Raw genomic sequence first — 21,531 nt, 5'->3', positions numbered from 1 at the left:
AATATGTGTCAAGGTATGACATGAATCCAGATCTCCCTGACTCCAGAACCAGTTCTCAGGCCAAGCTGCTACTTTTCAATGGTTTATGCCTTAATGCCTTAAAATAATTTAATATCTTATGTCTAAATTTAACAAAATTCTAAGCACTTGTTATTTCACTTAATAATGAAATGTTCCTGGGAGGAATGGATAACAAGGGTCAGAGTAATAGAATGGTTTTTTGGGGCAATTTAAAGACAGAAGCTCTAAATTGTATTTTTCCCTTCCATTCTGTTTCTGAGTTTGCTTATCTAACAGATCAGGATAATATACATGAATCACTTAACTGAGTGTTATTGAGAAGATCAATTGAGAAAATGTATGTGAAAGTCCTTTGTATCTATAAAGCATTATATAAATGTAAACTACTATCTGCCTCATTTTAAACATTTGAAAATCAGAGTGACGACATTGTTCAATGACTGACTTCGTTAGACTTAGCTCTTCTGAGCAATGCAATGATTGAGTCCAAAAGACTCAAGATGGAAAATGCTATGCACATCCAGAGAAAAGAACTATGGAATCTGAATGCATATTGAAGCACACTATTTTTTTTTTTTGCTTTTTTTCTTTTTGTTTTTTCTGGCTCATGGTTTTCCCCTTTTGTTCTGATTCTTCTTTCACAAAATGACTAATGTGGAAATATGTTTAATATGATCATACATGTAAAGCCTGTATCAGATTGGATGCCATTTGGGAGAGGGGGATGTGGAGGAGGTGGGATTTAGAAATAAAAATCGTATAAAAGCAAATGTTGAAAACTAAAAGTAAATAAATAAATGAATGAATTTTTAAAAAGCAAATCAGACTGGAAGAGGTCAAAATACTTGTATCAGGTTGTGTAATCAAGAAGTCATATGGTTATATCCATTTGTCACACATATGATTTGAAAAACAAAACAAATATAACTCCCAGGTTAACTACTAGAAATAATATTTGTCATAGGTATCTTGTACAAAGTATAAATACTACCCATCAATGTAAATATGCCATTCCTTACAGAGATTGTAAAAAAGGAAGGGTCCTTTCCAATGGTGATGTTTTAATTATGCAATTGGAAGAACATAGCAATTCCTTCTGCAAACTTTACTTGGGGACGCAGAATCTCAACTGGTATTTCCATGTAAGAAAACAATGTTTTCCCTTACAACTTGAATGTAAAAGCATTCTTTTGAGGTGAAGCTGGTGAAGTTGTGCTGGAAAATATTGTTGGCATGTAGGAAGAACATGGTCTCTGCAAAAATAGATCCCCCTTCACTAGATAGGTATGATTCCAGTCTGCTCAGAGCTAGATGGTCCTTTTCTAAGGAAACATTTAAAGAGCTGGCATCAAATTCCTCTTTTCTGTCATGGCAGAAGGAGAGCATATGGAGGAAGCTGGAGTTGACGAGCAGGATTGGAAGGGCTGTCATTCATGAATTCTTTCTCTGAGACTACAGCTTCAAACTGCGGACTCTGAATTCCCATCACCAATGGCTGTAGCTGAAGGAAGCAGCAAGAAAAATAAACAAAACTGTCTTTGCATTTTGCAGGTGTGAGATGGGAGATTGAGACACAGGTCACTCAATAGCTTAATCCTAGTAATGTCTTCTTCCACTTGAAATAATGTTTTTATGGAGTGGAGCACTGTTACAAGTTGCTCTGAGGAGCAGTGCTGTGGGTTTAAAGTCAAGTGGGATGGATTATTCCTTATGGGATCATCAGATTGAACACAGACCTGTAAAGAAAGGCAACTCTTTACTTTAGAGGGCTGGTGCGAAAGGACTGGGGCCCTTGACATAGGTTGTCTTTGACGCCCTTATTTAGAGCCCTCGGTACAGATCCAAATCTGAGGTTTTATTCCAGATCAGCTTGCCACAAGGAAGCCCTGTACTTTGGCCAAGTCACACACAGCTTCTTACACCTCTGTTTTGTCATCTCTAAGTGAAGAGGGGAGCAAGCTGAACTTGGGGGATGGATTGGGGAATGGCTGAGGGACAGGGAAAAAACTAGGCTATATGAATGTGATAGAATATAGCAAAGAAATTAAGAATGACAAATATAAAGAAATCCAAAAGACATTAAATAATAGGAAGAAAAGGAAATAGAATGAATTCAGTGCATATATTGACTATAGCTATAAAAATGAAAAAAATACATAAACCCAAGCTGAAAGGAAAAAGACAGTGAAAGAGTACACAGGAGTTTTGCATATATACATATATACACATAAATACATATACATACCCACATGTATATGTGTATATATGAATGTATTATGTGAATATGTATATGAATGCATAACTGGATTTTTTTTTACAAATAAGGAAAGTGAGACTCAGAAAGTGAAGAGAATTACCCATGAACACACAGTTGGTAACAATTCCAAAACAGTCATTTAATTAAATTAATTTAATTGATTAAATAATTTGTAGTTAAAAACTTTAGATAGTAATAAAACCAATTAAATTTGTATTTGTAACTAATTAAATATTTTTTCAAAAGAAAGAACAGCATAAATATTTATATGTGCCTTATATGTAGCAGTAGGAAATGTAAGTTTTATTAAAATCATTTAACAAAATAAAGCATAACTTGTCAATTTGTTCAATGAGCATGATGGAAAAATGAAAAAACACTAGTTGTGTTATCTTGGATTATTGTGGGTCTCAACATCCTCATTTGTAAAATAAGGGAACTAAACTAGATCATCCATCCATTCATTCATTCAACAATTAGTAACTACCCACTATGTTTATAGCATATATGCAAGGGGCAGTCTTTGCCCTCATGAGGTTAAAGTTGCAAACACAGAAACCTGTAGGACACAATGCTTTGTGGTAAATTCGGTCAAAATGTACAAAGAACATTGTGTGGGGTCTAAGGGTGAAGATTTTAAACACCCAAAGGGATTAAGCAAGGCTTCTTGGAGAAGGTGCCATTGGATTTAGAATTGGAAGGGTGGGTTGGAATTCAATAGTCAAAAATAGGAAGTGAAGTTATTCTAATCAAAGACAGAGTGAAGGCATGGAGCTAGAAAAGTTCAGGTCATGTTTGGTAAGAATTTGAATGGAATTAGAAAGTATGAGCAAGAGCAAAAAGGCCAGGATGATTAGCCAGGGATGGGGAACCTGCAGCCTCAAGGCCAAGTGTGGCACTCTAGGTCCTCAAGTGCGGCCCTTAGACTGAGTCCAAGTTTTACAGAACAAACCCTTTTATTAAGGGGATTTGTCCCGGGAAGTTCAGATTCAGTCAAAGGGCCACACTTAAGGACCTAGAGGGCCACATGCGCCTCAAAGCCGCAGGTTTCCCACCCGTGGATTAGGTGGTGCCAAACCATGGAAAGCCAGAAATGTCAGGTAAAGTAATTTTAATTTTAATTAGGAGACAATAGGAAGTTAATATTTTGGGGGCAGAAGCACAACAACATATCTATATATGAGAAAGATTATTATGGAAATGATGTGAAGAACAGAATTGTGGGTGAGTTGGAGCTCAGAATTAATCAATAATAAGCATTTATCAAATGCCTACTTTGTGCCACTTTCTACCCTGCCCCCTTGCTGCTGGGGTTGTTGGTGCTTCATTCTCCAAAGCAGACCACCTCTCATGACTGAGAAAAGTTCTGAACTACTGAGAAACCATATCAGCAAGATATTTATTCCAGTCCTTTTTTATATTGTTATATAGCTTGTACCTTTGCCTTACTTCTTTTCCCTTACCTTCTGCTATGATCAAGTTAACACTACATCCAACACATACATAAACTGCATTATTTTTTACTAACCATTTCTATGACATCCCAGAACAAAATACCCTTTCCTGACCACCACTAATTTATATTGTCTACCCCCATTAGAATATAAGCTCCTTGAGGGCAAGGACCCCTGGAGATATAAGATAACAACCTGAGGGAACAGTGTTTCAAGTGAGGGTTTTAAAAAGATGGGAGAGACCTTGGTGTATTCATAGGCAGCTTGGAAAGGGCTATTAGTTACAAAGAGATTAAAGAAGTGGAAGATGGATGATTGTGGGGGTAATATGCTAAATGAGATGAGAGGCGATAGGAATCTAGGGTGTGAGTAGAGGAGTTGGTAGTGATTAGAATAGCTATCTCTTCATTAGGTACTAGAGAAAAAGAGAAGAAAATGAGGAATGATAACAAGGTATTTTGAAATATAGATAAAGGAAGAAAGATCTCATATAGAATGACAACTCTTTGTAAAACTATAGATTGCGGGGAGTGATCAGAACTGCTCATCAATTTGATGGGTCCCCTCAATCAACTTGTTGAGATTATTGGATATAGACCTTTATTAGAAGAAAGTGACTTCCATGCACCTTAGTGACTTGCCAAGAGGAGAGAGGGAACTCCTTCCTCTAGGTGGTCCCCAGTTACTGGAGCTTGCCTCCTGGTGACAGGTTGATTGGGATTTAGGAAGATAGAATCCTGTGAGGAAAAGTACTCCAACTCTGGTCCAGAAGAGTGAGCAATGAAACAGCCCATTGTAGGCCCCATTCTCTTTTCTTTTTTAGGTTCTCTGGCTTCTCCTTGGACTTCCAGACCAGAGTGCAGGAAGTGGGGAGGAAAAGAGATTCCTTTCTCACTCCTCCCTTTTTTCCCACCTCAAACAACAATGGCAGAAGCACATGGCAATTGAGACGAGATTTCACAGTCTGAGAAGGAAGTTCTCAGTTCAACATAATTTCAACGAATTTCTCAGCAGCTACCAGTATCTCTCAGATCTGGTCCATAGCACAACTTCCAGACTTAGCAACATTCTGTTTTCCATGCTGTACTGAGAATTATCCATTGTCTTAGGTGGTTACTATGTGACCTCACCAAATTAGACTACATTTTCACTTTCATTCCACCTACCAGTTTTCTAATGGGGCATTCTGTCTCCTTGAATTGCTGAAAAGAAAAACACTAAATATACTTTGAATGGGCTTCACTTTTACCCCAAACTTGTGAGAAAATCCTCTTTGGCTATCTCTTCAAGGGTAGAATGGAAACATTGGGTCTCTGAGAACTGTATGTCCACAAATATTTCCCAGTTTAGCTGAACCTCCACGGTCCTTTAACCCAGCTACTTTTTGGAAATCTGGGAAAGTTGTGCAAAAAGCTATACAAAAGCAGGTTTGAATAGCAGCCAAATTCACCAATCTGAGATAAAGAAATTCCTGCATTTGTATGAGCATATCAATTACATTCAAGTTAATAGAAAGGGTGAAAAAATCTAGTATATTTGGCTTCTAGAGTTCCTTGGCACTATTTGGCTTCCTTTGTGAATAGCTGTCTGCCATTGCTCATGGATTCCTTCTCTTACTCTTCCATATAGCAGAGGGAAAGGGCACAGCTACCTGCCTTTATCAGGTAACTAACCATGGTGGTTTCATTGACAAAAACAGAGAAATCAGAATTAATAATTGGTGTAGGGCTGAATGTGAAACTTTATCTTCTTGCCATGTTGAGTTGAAAGACTATTCAGGTAGGTAGATATAAGTAAGACTTCAGGCATGGTGGCAAATACTTGTAACATCAGCTACCAGGGAGGTGGAAACTAACCATTTTGAATTCTGAGCTGGATTGGGTTATGACAATCAAGAATGTATACTAATTTCAACATTAATATGGAGATAACCTAGGAATAAGGGGCAGCAGATTGGCTAAGGAAAGGTGAATTGGACCAAATCAGAAATGGAGCAGGTCAAAACTCCAATGCTGGTCCACCGTGGGATCAGACCTATGAGTATTTATGACCTTTCCATCCCGGATGAGATGGGGGGAGAACTAGTCTTGAAAAAAAAAGGTACAACCAATAGATAATTGGAAAATATGTCTGGCATTCAGAAAGAAATGTGGAAGCTTGAAATATAGATTTGGGAATGTGAGAATGATAAATGACACTATCGTTGACACTATGTTAACACAGTCATTGACAGGATGAATAGATGAAATTGCCAAGCAATGAGTGAAAAGAAAAGAAAAGAGAAGAGAAAAAAAAAGAGACTGAGATGTCAAAGAAGCATCTGCAAAGGAGACGAAGAAAGAGTGGTTAGAGACATAGGAGGGTGGTATCATGGAGGAAAGAGGATCAAAGAGGTGGTCGACAGCGTCAAGTGAGACGGTTAAACAGTAGAAAGGACCAAAAGCAGGTCTGGATTTGGTAAGAAGGATATGATTAATAACTTTTTTTTAGAGAGAAGCTTCTGTGGAGTTAAGACAGAAGTCATTACTGCAATACACTGGAATGAGTGAATGGTGAGGAAGAATTCTGTTGCATCAGAATTTTAGGGTATGGATCAGTAAAGAGACTTTATTTAGACATACATAGTTACATAAGGCTCTCTTCTATAGGGGACAGTTGAAGAAGAATCCCTATCAAACCCCTCCCCCACTTTAGCCCCTTTCCTCTAATAAGTTTTCAAAGGGCTGTTATACTCAGATGAGTATATATGAGATTATAATCACATAGATGTTATGTATTATCTGCATGTACCCTTACAAAAGAGGAAAGCCTTGCTAGGCAGCAGAGATAGGAATGTGTATGTGCTTAATCTATGCCTTGGGAATACAATATGGGGGTTGGGGTGGAGGGGACAGCAGTGAACCTAGTGAATGTTTAACTACCATCTCTGAAGGGAAAAAATGTACCTTCAACGCTCTCTTAATTTGTATGTAACATTTTCTCTATAACTTTCTTAAGTCTAAACAAAAATAACAAATAAACCCTGATTTGTAGGGTTTCACATTTTATACTGAAAATTTAACAATCAGCCTAATCAGTTCAAACTAGTTCCAATACACCATGGGGTTGGGGACAAAATTGTATATGATTTGTTTCTTAGCCTGAAATGGAGTATTGCTCTTCAAATAGAATTACTCATGTTAAGAAGTTACACAAATTTCCTTTTCCCTCTCCTCCACAAGAGGAATTGTTGTCAGCTACTCTTTCAAGAATTTTAGTGACTGAAAGGAGGGAATACACAGGACAGGCAAGGAGGCGGGGGGAGAATGGTGTGGCAGCTTGTATGTTAGCCTTTAAGTTATGAAATTCAAATTCTTCATCTAGAAGTTACTGACTGCATGACCCTGGGCAAGTCATTTAACCTCAGCCTCTATTTCATCATCTGTAAAATGGGTATAATAATATTAGTAGTAGTGGTAATGGTAGTGGTGGTAGTAGTAGTAGTAGTAGTAGCAGTAGTATTAATGAACCTCCCATGGATACTTTAAAGTTTAAATGAGATGATATGTGTAAAGGTTCTATCATATTTTAAAGGGCTAGATAAATGTCAGTTCTATGCCAAGAATTTTGAGATATGATAGCAGGAAATAATGGCCTCTATCCTCTCAGTGAAGTAGGAAGCAAGGTCATCTGCTGTCTATGGAGGTTAGGGTAAGAGTTGAGGGCATCAGGAGAGGAAAAGGTTTAGAAAAACCATTATGGGGAATGAGATGGGAAATCAATATGACTAGAATAAAAGGATTACTGAGCAGCATTGAGGGCTCAACTGAGGTTATGAGGCATAAATTTATGGTGAATGAAATTAGCTTGATTTTGAGGGTTTTTTCCAGTGAAGCTCAGCACCTCTGAAGCAGGCTCTGAGAAACTGAAAGTAGAAATTTCTCAGGCAGCTTGAGGATTAAGACAGGAATAGCAGAAAGTCAGATGGGGTAGGGACATGGACATGCAAATAAGTGACCCAAGAAGAGCACCGGGTAAACACTAGTCAAGAAGATGAGGGAATGGAGATTCAGGGGAGAGAGCTAGACTGAATTAGGGAGGTGCCAGTGAGGGCACAGTGCTTGGTTCCATGTGAGGGAGTAAGAGGGACAGAATGATGGACTTTTGGGACCAGAGAGTAATTTTCACATTTTGTAGCTGGTATAGTTTCAGGTAAGTGTAAAATTAAAATATGCAGGGTGGCCATGCTGATGCTTGACTCAAGGAGGGTAAAAACGAACATTTTAGGAACTGGAGACAAAGATGCCAGACTGTTAGAAGAGTCATCGATGGGGTGGCTAGGTGGCCGCCCTGGAGTCAGGAGGGCCTGAGTTCAAATCCAGCCTCAGACACTTAACACTTATTAGCTGTGTGACCTTGGGCAAGTCTCTTAACCCCAATTGTCCAGCCTTCCCCCCTCCAAAGAAAGAAAAGCAAAAAAAAAAAAAAAAGAAGAGTAATCCATGAGAATATTGATGCTACAGAGGACAATATCCATGAATAGAGTAGAGAGCACCTGGTGCCAAATATACATTGATTAAGATCTGAGAGTTAGAGGTCAGCTGATGACAGAAACAAGGAAAGGTGTTATTATTGTAGGAATGGCTTTTATTGAAGGATAGTGGTAGCCATAAGCTAATGAAAGCAACAATAGGCGATACAGGCTGTCCCAAAAGTCTCAGTGCAGTATGTACAGGGGATCCTCTTCCTGGCTTTGTGAGTTGAGGAAAACCAGAAAAGGAATAGATAGCTTCCTTTAGGGTATTGAGGGATGTGTCATTCAGAGAGGAAAGCAAATGGAAGAAATGTTGGCAGAAAAGGTTAAGGAAGAAGAAAAGCTTCCTGAGACTAGAATGAGGATTTCAAAGGGTATGATGGAAAATATCAGAGCATGATAAACAGAGCTAGGGTGGGTCTGAGGAAAGGGGGGACTAAAGTGGATGGAGTGAGAATGTAGAAAGAAGTAATTAGGGGTGGCTAGATGGCACAGTGAATAGAGCACCAGCCCTGGAGTCAGCAGGACCTGAGTTCAAATTCGACCTCAGATACTTAACACAAAAACTAGCCTGTGACCTTGGGCAAGTCACTTAACCCCAATTTGCCCTCCAAAAAGCCAAAAAAAAAAAAAAGAAGGAAGTAATTAGTAGCTTGCATCTACAATGCTGAGTTCAGAATCAGGATGATCTGTATTCAAATTCTGTCTTTTATACTTACTGGCTGTGTGGTTCTGGGCAAGTTATTTAGCTCCTGTAGGACTCCAGGCACTTTGGATTTATCTTCTGAATCACAGATGAATCAAGATCTGTCTCAATGGCTGTAATCCCCACACAAGGAGCTCCCATTCTGGTGAAACTTAAATTCTTCATCTTCTAGTATTTCTATAGTAACAGCTGACATTTATTCAAAGCTTTTAAAGTACGTGATGTAATCATTATTGTCCAAAACAAAACTCATCATTTTCCCTCTTTGCTTCCCAGGGCGCCACCAAATCTCTCCTCATGCCATTCCTCCTCTAATCAACATGTCATTTGCCCCTTTACTTCACTCCTTTCTCAACAAATTCCAAGGTCTCTTTCCTTTATCCCCTGGAGCAAATAGGGAATCGTCTGTTTGGCATCTAAGCCCTTCCTAACCTGGTCCCTCCCACCTTGCCAGCATCCTTACCCTTCACTCTCCTCCAAGTACTCTACGACATACAGCCGCCGTGGTGGTCTTGCTGTTCCTCACAATAGACCTCCGTGTCCTGACTCATTATATTTGCACTTACATTCCCCCCCGCCCCCACCTGCGATGCTCTTCCTCTTTACCTCCTCCCCCTAGCTACTGTCACTCCCTTCAAGACAGCTCAATCTCTTCTCCAGAAGGTTCCTCCCCTGCATCCGTACCTTCCCTTTGCATCGTAAATGTATTGTAAGTACATAGTTATTTGCACATTGTCTCCTCTGTTGCAATGTGAATTTGAGAGGAAGGAGAATTTTTTATTTATTTTGTTTATCATTACTTACCTCCTTTGTGGTCATCATAAGATGGCACAGACTAAGTGCTTTTAAAATGCTTGCTGATTGACTGACTGACTAAGAATTATAAGCCATTTCTTTGAGCACTCATAGCCTGAAATACTTGGAAGTATTTCTCTTTTAATAATCTATGATTCAGCCTCAACCTAGGGTTTCCCCTGGGAACATCAGAATCTCTCTTCTCATTACCCTTTTCTGCCCACCTATCCCCAAACTCCCTGCAGACAATAAGATTAACAATTATCAATCAAAAACAGATTTATTAGAGACTAAGAATATAGAAAAAGAAGTAGAAATAGCCCCTATCCCATCCCCAGCAATGGACCATCTAGCACTTGGTCTACATCTCACCTTTTGGAAATAAACTTGAGGGTCTTACCAAAGGAACAATTTCTCCCTGGCACTGGTCTACTTCTCTGCCTGGAGTTAGCTTGCTCCCCCACTTGCTTCTGCTACCTTTCCTATGTTAGGTGCCCTAATTCTTTTTTTTTTTTTTGCTTTTTTTTCTGGAGGGGCAATTGGGGTTAAGTGACTTGCCCAAGGTCACACAGCTAGTAAGTGTCTGAGGCCAGATTTGAACTCAGGTCCTCCTGACTCCAGGGCTGGTGCTCTATTCACTGCACCACCTAGCCACTGCAGGGGCCCTAATTCTTTGGGTGAAGTATGTCACCTGAAGCACATGCAGTTTCAGTTTGTTGCCTTCATGTACCTTTGGGCTGACTGGTGCAGCCTCACCTAGTCCCTATGTGCTTTGTGCCCAGTGGACAATGGTATCAGTCTAGCTCAGTAGACCAATGTGCCTAGAAGTACCTCATGGTTCCTAAATCTCTGTTTCTGCTCCATTGCAAGTGCCTCAGGACTAGCACATCCAACCAGAAGGGAGAGGAGGACTTGCTCTGGTCAGCAAGCATCACATGGTAGAAAACCTCACTCTCAATGCTTTCTTATGCACCTAGGCCCTGACCCATCCCAAACAAAGGGAGAACCACCATCATGCTACAGAATCATAGCTTACATTTATGCAATACATTTAAGGTTGACAAAAACCTTTCCATAAATCATCTCATTTGATCAGCAGGTTAAGAGTTATACAGGATTAACAGTATTTTAGCAGTGGGGGAGGAGAATATCTGACTAAGTAGAATCTAAACCATAATCAAAGTTCAGTTAGAGGATTTGTGAGCTAGTTTTGGTATGGCGGACCCTCTCATGTATAGATTCCCCTGTTATATTAGACCTCTCTGATTGCAGTGTGCAGAATGCAATAGAGATTAAGAAAGGCCCCTACATTCAATGAATTTCTAGAATCTAAGCCATTAAATGTTCTATTCTCCCAGTTGAGTTAACTTTTGATTTTCAGTTTTCAGGTATATCTGACACATTTGTGTAACATTAAATATTCCTTGGAAGCAAGAAAAGGTCTGTGCTCACCTTACTTCCCCTTTCCAGACAAAAAGGGGGTGGAGCTGAGAGCTATCTGAAAGCAACAGGAATGGCAATGGACATTCTCCTCCATTCCCTCCAAGCTCACTCTACCCTTCAGGTAAAGAGGTAGAAATCATCCTCCTGGGCAGGTGCTCACACCTTTAGCAGTACCATGCTTCTGTCTCACTCTTCTGTGGGAAATCTAAGTGATCTCAGAGTTCAGTTTTAGGGTTATGCTTGAGAGAATTCGAGGATCATACATAAAACTAGACTGGAGTTTGTTATCTCCCCACCCTCTCCCCACTTCCCACACCAGGTCTTTTAATCTTCCATGTCAGAACTGAAGGTCCTCACATATATAGTATGAGAAATACAAAATCCCTCAGGGCCTTCCCCATGCATGCTCTGAACTCAGGTAACAACTTGTCTGCAGACAAGGGAAACAAACTCATTTATAGAAAGAGAATTAGGCTTATAAGCTAACTTTGGCAGTGGGTATTAGGGAAATTGGTTGCATTTTGCTGTTTTTGTCAATGTAAACGGACAGAGAGAGAGGACAGGGAGGAGAAATGATCCTCAGCAGCTTGACTTCATAGCTGTGAGGGCATCTGCAGGGCAGGGGGAGTCCAGTCCCACTCAGGCTCTCCTTCCAATTGTATTCCTGCAATTCTATCTGCCTGCCCTGAACAATGACACTGATGGTGTCAGAAGAAGCTTTCTACTCCATCCACTATGGCTCTAGCTTCTCCTCTGGTAGAGCTCTGTTCCCTGCCCACGCCCCTCTTCTTCTCAAGCTCCACAAATCATCAGAGCTTGTTGTACTTGAATCTTGAATCTCTTCCATTATTTTCCTCTATTTCCCCAAAGGGTTTGGGGAGGGAGTTAGAATAAGAGTTTTCAAGATATCATTTGTCCCAGTTGATAGGGTGACCAGGTCTTTGAAAACAATCCAGTCAGTGAATTTTCCCATATATTTCAGCAGGCCAGATCACTGGTGTCTCCATCCAAGGAAACTATCCCATGTAGATCACTTAATTAACTTACTCAATAGTCTTTTCATTCTCACTCTTGGCCTACTCCAGACTACTTAATATTCTTTTCACTATTGCACTTGGTCTACCTCAAACTACTTACCACTTATTAATCTCATCCAGATCCTTTCATTGTCCTTTTTTTCCCCCCATATAAGGATCAGTTTCACCCCCATTAAGTTGAAGATTCCCTAAGAATCTCTCCCTTATTGGTGTTTCAATGAACCTTGCCACTTTGACTAGAAGAAGGTTTGAGTGTGTGACTTCTTTCCAGGCAGATGCTGTCCTGTACCCTGGCATTTCAGAATTCCCAGCAACCCCAAATCACATCACTGTGATGCCTCTAGATGAAGCTAGGTCTCCAGGGTATTACATTTCATACGTCCAAGTATACATTTCATTGATATTTGTCTGTTCCTAAACCCATCTTGTCAAAAAATCTAAAAAGGGTCTCCTTTGTATTCAATGTTTTCTCTTCCAGTACTGAAATACTATTAAGAATCTGCTGACTTTAAACTGGAGGAATACCATATGTAATAGGATCATAGATTTGGAACTGGAAGGAAACTTAGTGTTCATCTAGATCAGGGGTGGGGAAACCTCTAGGCCACATGCGGCCCTCTAGGTCCTCCAAATTTCACAGAATGAAGCCTAAGTTTCCCTATCTGTGAAGACCAATTCCTTAATTTTGCAGATGAGGAAAATAAGGCTCATGTCAGCATTGCACAGGTAATAAGTAGCAGAACCAAGATTTGAACCCAGGTTCCCTGTCTCTAAATCCAATGCTCTTTCCACTATATTTTTTGTGGGAGTCCATGAGGAAAATTACTTCCTATACTGTTTGGGAAAATTATTATTTAAATCCAGCCTAATGTGATTAAAGCTTGTCTGTACCCAGAATGGCCCTTGAAGTGAGCACTTTTCAAAAGAATGCCATGGATGGCTGCAAGATAATCTTGATTCCCCCACGTCCCAGATCTACCCAAAGCATTCTTGTTTTGGATTACCACACCCAGGAAATTGTGAGCGTCTACCCCAATCTTCTGTTTTGAGTTACAGTTGCTCATATCTATCTTAATCTACCTTGCTTTCAAGCTGCCCTCTCAGCAAAATTACTTAACTGCATACATGAGTTATGTGAGGTTCCTGTGTGGGAAACCTTTGTCAAAATCCTATGTGATGTAAATTTTGCAGAATCTGGAGAAAGCCACTAATTTTCTGGTTCACTCTCCTAACAAATTTCTTCCAAAAATGATTTCAGATTTTAGGGTCTGTTCTCTAGAACAATATATTTTTCTTACATAGCATTAGAGACAATTTTGATTTCACTACCCAAAAGAGCCTATGTGTATTATCCATACTAAATGAATTTAGTTTCTAAGATTCCCTGTTTGAGTTCAAGATTCTTGTCTTGGATTTCCATAGTTAAAATTAAACCTCAATCCACAAGCAAAGTTCTTTGCTGGAAATTATTCAACAAGGTATTTGTAAATTATTTTTCTCTGTTAGGAAAATGGAATGATCAATATTCATCAGGTTGTCAAAGACTGACCATTTATCTGCATGTTTATTAACTTTATTTCTTTAACCTTTACTTGTTTGAAATCAATGATCCCTCAATGACTCTCCTGGGGGTTACAATTGACCCACACTATTCCACAGTGGACTCTGGTGTATATGGCCCTGACTCATTGGTGAGCCATATCAGACAACGATGAACTCAACCATGCTATACTATGGGCATTTCTCAGTCCTTTTCTAAAATAAAAGTAAATGTGGTAATTGCTTTCTTTGGATCAATAAAATCTCACAAGATGTACAATTGATCTTGTTCGTTTTTATTTCTTCTTATTCCTTCCAGGATTTCTGTGATATTGCAAAATAACAACTTGCACCTTGTTTCTGCTGGGAGGTGACAGGTCAGTTGTACCCTTCCCTCACTGTGAGTTAAAGCAAGCCTTAGCTGAAAATGCAGTGAAAGTTTGCATTACAATACAAGGTGATCACAATTATTTGATTAGGCCAAGTAAAAAATTGCAATATTAGAACAGGCATGCTGATCTCTTTTAAATAAAGTGTGACAAGCAAAGTCATTCTAGGAGAGATTAAAGGCAAAATTCTGTATCACTTTCTGTGTCCTCAGTGCTATAATCATTTTTTGCTCTGATATGTCCCACCTTCTCAGTGAATATACATTATACAACTCAGGCATACTGATTTTCACTTCATGAATCTACAAACCCTATAATTCTTACCAAAAAGCTGGCAGTTTTACCTGTCTTTGGAGCAATGATTTAATAACAGAGACCTGTAATGAGAGCTCTTATCGCTAAAATGTCACTGTATTTACAAAATATACTACAGGGCACTTACCAGTATACCACAAAGTGCTGTCATAAATCATTAAACCAAGGCTACACTTAAAATACACACATATCTATTAATAAAATGCTTGTAGCTCTCTATCCTTGATAGGGAAAAAAATCATTCTCACTAATCTGGAAAATTCATATACTCATATTTAGAGAGATCTGAATTTCACTTATCTTTGTTTTTTCCCTCCATTTCTCCTGTGAATAGAAACACATAATTTTTTCAGGGTTGGAAAAGACCTCAGAGTACACCTCCCTGAAAAAGATCTTTTCCAAAACATATCTGACAGGTGGCCACACAGTTTTTACTTAAAGACCTCAAGAAAGGGGAGGACCCACTGCTTCCCCAAATAGCCCATTGCACCTAGGAAGGGTTTGTTTTATTTTTCAGGGATTATTCCAGCCACAAGCTTAAATTTGCTTCTTTTCAACTTCCATCCAGTGCTTCTCACTCTACTCCCTGGTACTCCCCAGCAAAGTTCTAATTTCTCTTCCATTGCAGCCCTTACAATACAAATAGAAAAATTCCAATTATCCCCACCTTCCACCCAATCTCCTATTTTCCAGTCTAAATAAACATCAGTAATTCCTTCAAAATTCATAATAGACCATAAACTCAAAGCCCTTCACCGTCCTTATTGCCTTCCTCTCAATGTCCTTCCTAAAACATGGCACTCAGCACTAAACACAATGTTCCAGAGGCAGTCTGACCAGAGTAGAGTATAGAGAGACTATAATGTCCTCGATTCCTGAATGGTAGGATTTACTTAATTCAGATTGAAATAGCAGTCATTTTTTTTTTTTACTGTTATATGGCATTGTGGATTTATGTGGTACCTGTAATCTACTAACCCTTTCCCTTACCCAAGAATTGCTGTCTTTTCACACCTTCCCCACCTTATATTTGTGGAATTGACTTTTCTTTATTCCAGTGTAACATTTTTTCATAACCTGGTTACATCTTGGTAATTTTTTACAGTTGGCAATTGTCCTCCTTTTCTAAGTGCTTAGCCAGGAAAAGGAAATACTGACTTCTTCAATATGCCTCACAAATCGAAAGTCTTTGCTCAGAAAATATTGAATAAATGAATGGATGAATGGTTGACTTAAGTCTACGATAGAAAAATCTTTTTCAGGCCCATGTCCTAGGTAGGATGAGAAGTCAATGGAAAAAAAAGTTTGGAAGTTCTCATTCAGCAGGAAATAGAATTCCAGGATTTCCCAAAATACAGAGACTATTTCCATTATTAAGAACAGGGAGATGTTATTGGTGTAGGGAGCTTCTGGGTAAAGGAGTTTGTTCTCTGTACCAATGAAGGTGGGCATCCCTTTCTGCAACATAGAGTAAGACTAAAAAGAACTTGCCCACGGTCCAACAGGCTCTCTCTTTGTAATAGATACTATTGCTTCTTGACTTAGTTACAAATCTAGTAAAAATCCAACAGTTCCTATAACTTTTACCCCACATTTTCCCATCAAACATGAATGAATGGCAAATATAATGAAGAAAAAGAGAAAAACAGGAAGTCTTCTAAAACATAGTTTGATAAACATTATGTTCTTTGTCTATCCATGTTTGTCTTCTCTTTTTCCTTAGAGTAATAGATAATATATAGATAGAGCTCATAGTAAGCCTTCATTTTATTTTCAGATTTGTACTTTTGTATGAACTGATGCAAGGTGAAGTGAACAGAACCAGGACAGCAATATTGTAAAGTTAATCAAGTGTGAAAAACTTACTAACTCCATTAAACACAATGATTTACCACAGTTCTGAAAGACTCATGATGAAAAAATCCTATTTACCCTCAGAGAGAGAATTGATAGTATAGATTTAAGCACATTTTTTTCTCTCTTTTTCTTTTTTTTTTTAACATGGCTAATGTAGAAATATGTCTTTAATGACTTCATATTTGTAATGGGTATTGTATTTCTTGCCTTCCTAATGGGGAGGGGGAAGGAGAGAATTTGAACCTGAAAATGAAATGAGATAGAATATGTGTATGTGTGTCTGTGTGTGTGTGTACACACACACAGACATACCTATGTATATGTATGTGTATATATACATACTTTATCACCTCCATTATACACATATTGAGTGTCTAGTGTGGACTCAAGCCTTGGCTGTGAGGAGTGCAATAGAAGTTTAAGGGCGTAACTGGGATAGGGAAACAGGGCAGCTGTCCTTTACCTAGCCCTCCCAAGTAGTCCCTGAGTTACCTGATTCTACCTATAGAGACAAAGGAAGAGAGTCAAGAACTGAGTTAGTCCCTTTTTAAAGATCCACTGAATCATCTCTTCTTCTTATTCAGGGGCTAATAAGGGCATTAATTTCTCATCTCCCAAGTTCCCAAGTGGCGTGTCACACCTGATCTCTTTGTATATACCTTGTTCAACCTCTTGATTACAAAGAGATAATCATTTCTATAGGGAGAAAAGTCATATTATTTTGTATGTCTGTTTCTGTTTGTAATTTTCAAAATAGTAATAGGTGAACTACTGCTGGTCTGTGTGGGCCAGACATTTCATTCAATAGCTTATCCTTCTGACTTGTACAATGTCCCAAGAAAGCCTTCTTTCAGGTAGCTGTTTTCTTCCTGCAAATCAACTGATCATTCTGGTAATACTTAATGAGTCTCTGTGTTATTAAACTCAATCAATGATGTTGTCTATCGACCCTTCCACAGAAACTCTGAAAGGAAGACAAATGGGAAAAAACAACCACCACAAGAATCCACAAAACCTTCCCCACTGTTATATAAACTAAGGTCAAAATAATCCTTTTATGCATGATGTTATATAACTGTGTCACAATCTTAGAAGTAAAACCCCTCTATAGGCCTGTGTGGAATTAATAAATCAATTTGCAGGAGTTTGTAGAATCTAAAACCAGCATCAAAGATTTTAATAATCCGGATACATTTGTATAAAGTCCCTGCAACAGGAGGTCTGGTTTTCTGTTTAGTAATTTTTTTCATTTATAACTTTCCAGATTAGTTTCCTGAGTGAATCACATGACTCATAAAAAGGGAAAACCATGTACACAGAACTGGAAAATGAGGTGCTTATTTAAACAACAATTCTTAGGGCTATTCACCCAGTACTACAGCTAGGCAAACTTGAATGGATTTTAACTCTGTCTTTCATTGAAGTTAAGTCAGTTCAACACGGTTTTATTTATTTATTGAACACATATCACGTATAAGTATATTTATTAGGCCCGGGAAATAAAAAGACAAAAAGGAGAAAAACAGTTCCTGCCCTTGGGGAGCTTACATTTTACTAGGGGAAAGTATGTAAACAAATAATACAAGATAATTCTAAGAAAGAAAAAAACTCTAAATTATTTCTGTCATGAGGGTTATGCATATGTTTTTTTTTCACATATTCAGAATCAGTACTGCAGCTGAGTATTAAACTTCATGTCCTGTGGATATCTTAAACTCCATATGTACAAAACTAAACTCATTATTTTTCCCCATGAACCTTTCCCTCTTCCAAATTTTCCTATTATTGTCAAGGGTATCATCTTCCTAGTCCCCCGGAATCAAAACCTAGGTGTCATTCTCAACTCTGCTCTCTCACCCCAATTTATTGACAAGTCCTTTTGATTTTACCTAACAACTCTCTTCTATGCTCCTCTTCTCTCCTCTGGTACTGCTATGACCCCAGTACAGACCCGGGACTATTGGAATAGTTTGCTAGTGATCTCTCCGTCTCCAGTCTCTCTTCACTCCAGTCCACCCTCCACTCAGTTATTAAAATAATCTTCCTAAAGCACAATTCTCATCGTGTCACCCTTATTCAATAAACTCCAGTGGCCCCCTATCAACTTCCAGGGTCAGATAAACAAAATTCTCTTTGGTATTCAAAGTCATTCAGAACTTAACCCTCTCCTACCTTTCCAGTCTTTTTATATTTTATATCCACTTACTATTCGATCAGTCACACTGTCCTCCTTGCTGTTCTACTATTAAGACACCCCATCAAGACTCAAAGGCAAATACACTGGTTGTCTTCATACCTACAATTTTCTACCTCTTGTCTTCCTTGGCTTCTTTCAAGTCCCAGCTAAAACCCCAACCTTCTATCAGAAGCCTATCTCAATTCCTCTTAATTCTGGTACCTGTACCCTGATGGTTGTCTCCAATTTATCTTTTGTTTGTTTTTTGAAGGGGGGAAGATAGACCAATTGGGGTTAAGTGACTTGCCCAAGGTTACACAGCTAGTAGGTTGAACTGACTTGACTTCAATGAAAGAGAGTTAAAATCCATTCAAGTCTGCCTAGCCCTAAGAACTGTTGTTTAAAGAGGCATTTCATTTTCCAGTCCCGTGTACCTGGAAGTAGGAATGAATAGAGCTTTGGAGTCTGTTGGAGTGATTATGTCTGCCATTTTTATGAGTCATACTGATTCACTCAGGAAACTAAGTGTCTGAGGCAGGATTTGAACTCAGGTCCTCCTGACTCCAGGGTCAGTGGACCCTCCCATTCGTCTTGTATGCATCTTGTTTGTAAGTAATGTTTGTATGTTGTCTCTCCCATTAGACTGGAAGCTCCTTGAGGACAGGGAACTGTCTTTTACCTCTTTGTATCACCAGTGTTCAGCACAGTGTCTGGCACATAGTACGAACTTAAGTTTATTGATTTATTGGACTATTGGTAGAAATTGTCTTTCCTTTGCTCTGCAGCCACAGTACTTAGTACCATAGTAGCCACTTAAAAGAATTTTGTTAATAGACTAATAGACCCTTTTGAGGAGTCCCTAGAAGTTCGAAGCTTTGAAATATTTGGTAAGCCCTGGGGGCTTTTCCATTTCAAGTCTACAACAGACTGACTTTGCCTAAGGAAAGCAGCTCTGACTTTGTCCTAACCCCATTATAAGCAGGAAATCCTGGAAAGCTCCTAAGGAAGTTTGTAAAATCATCAGCTGAGTTTTGTATACCCCAGAGGCTAAGGTAGTTTGGTTTCACAAGATCCTTCAGTCTTTGAATACATTTTGGTGAGAAGGAAAAACCACAGAGCACTAATAATTGAAATCTTGATTTAGTTTTATCCAGCAAAAACTCATGGAAAGTGGGTTTTGTTTTTATTAGCATGTATTAGGAACCCAACACTGAGTGATTCACTTCAGATGGCTTTGTTTGCCTGTTGAAAAAACTGTCATCAGGATATTCAAATGGCATTGAATTTTTCAGAAGCACCAAGAGGGACCTTTTTAGTAATTCTGAATTCTTCATCGGATTTCCCTCTGCAGCAGTAAATATACTTGAAAAGCCAACTGAATTGTATCACAGTAGTTCAGGGAGAATATTTTCTTATTTCTCAGCTGAGATATTTCTGTAAACAATAGGTCCCCATGAGGAAGCCTGATTCCCAAAGTGGGTGACTAATAGATTACTACAGCCGCTGAGGCAAAGGGCTTTGCAATGTTACACTCCTCTCTGACATGAACAATTTCCTTCTGGAGAGAGAATGAAACACATTCATTACTACAGGGAACCAAAAGCAACTTGTACTTCATTTTTGGCCTTGTGAGCTCACCTGCCTCTGGGGTCGTCTTTGGTCCTAGGGAGACCCTGAGGCTCTGCTTCCAATCACCACCCCTAGATTAAAGGAACTATGACTCAGAAAACCCTTGACTTTTGTAGGACTGGAGAAGGAGGGGAATTGCCATGATTTTTAGGACTTTGCAAATAGAAGATACACTTCCAATTCCACCCTTCTTTCCATTGCTTTTTGTTCCTGATTCCACTTTGCAAACCTTGCTGGCTTTCAAGTCATAGTTGCTACATGCTCCTCTTAAAAGTGCTCTAGTCTCCTATCCTGGGAGGCCCTGCTTTAGTTCGACGTTTTTACTTTTATGGTCAAGGTCATTATCTTTTCATTCAAAATACAACTGAACTTTCCTACACTTGCTATCTGATTGCTAAAACCCACATTCGCACCTCAGTTGGAGCACACCCATCAAATGGATATGACACTATACAGCAATTACCCAGGATGCATTGGCAGGGATGCAAATGTCAAATGTGGTGGTAGAAAGGTTACTTCCCTGCTGGGTGGCAGACATAATCACTCCAACAGACTCCAAAGCTCTATTCATTCCTACTTCCTATCATACCTAATTCCAAGTTTTTCACCTCAGTCTTAGAAATGATTTCCTAAATCTGAGACTCCTGGGACCCAAGAACTAATTGGCTAATCCTGTGCTTTGTGTCTTTTGGGCACCCCTTAATGAAAATAAGACTTTAGAAGAACTGGAAGGTTTTTTTTTTTCCTTTCAGTTTGATGAAGAGTTTCAGTCTTTGGGGTGATCTATATCCTCATGTGAGGATTCAAGGACTGAAGGTTTAGTAAAAATGTGCCATTTGAATTCATTACAGACAGTTTGAAACCACATTTCATTTCCTGGCCCTTGTGGATCTCCTCTCCCACCATTTGTCCTCAATTATCCTGTTAAGCAGAATTGGTTAGGGATGGAATTGTTGGCCATGTGGAATAAGATGGAGACAGAATACCTTTGCAGGGGCTGTCTCTCATGCCTGGAGGGCTCTCCTTCACTCCACCTCTTAATCTTCTGGACTTTCTCCAAGACTCAGCTCCAGTCCCATCTTCTACAGGAGGTCTTTCCAAATCCTGCTTCCTACTAGTTCTTTTCAATAGCGTTTGACTCTTTGTGAACCCATCTGGGGTTTTCTTGCAGAGATACTGGAGTGGTTTACCATTTCCTTCTCCAGCTTTTTTTTTTTTTTTAATAGACAAGGAAACTGAGACAAACAGGGTTAAGTCACTTGCCCAGGGTCACACAGCTACTAAGTGTCTAAGGATGGATGTGAACTCATGGAGATGTGTCTTCCTTATCCTAAACCCAATTCTACTGCATCACCTAGCTGCCATGCCTCCCACACCTGTGACTAGTCCCTTCTCTTTAA

At 39.1% G+C, this 21,531-nt stretch overlaps 1 long non-coding RNA gene across 1 annotated transcript; it reads right to left on the bottom strand.

The window, feature by feature from the left end:
* Positions 1 to 865: 865 nt before the first annotated feature.
* LOC138145136 (uncharacterized) lies at positions 866 to 11,455 on the bottom strand. Its single transcript, XR_011164118.1, has 3 exons — positions 11,199 to 11,455; positions 8,965 to 9,140; positions 866 to 1,757 (listed from the first exon to the last, which is right to left on the bottom strand). It is a non-coding gene; the product is annotated as an uncharacterized lncRNA (long non-coding RNA).
* Between the last annotated feature and the right edge of the window lie 10,076 nt (positions 11,456 to 21,531).

This window comes from Petaurus breviceps, unplaced genomic scaffold (assembly GCF_028583685.1).
Source record: "Petaurus breviceps papuanus isolate PSGF00001 unplaced genomic scaffold, PetGlider_PUasm1.0 90730, whole genome shotgun sequence".
In the NCBI taxonomy this organism is placed as follows: domain Eukaryota; kingdom Metazoa; phylum Chordata; class Mammalia; order Diprotodontia; family Petauridae; genus Petaurus; species Petaurus breviceps.
The sequence above is the reverse complement of the archived record's forward strand: the minus strand, read 5'-3'. Positions and strand labels throughout refer to the sequence as shown.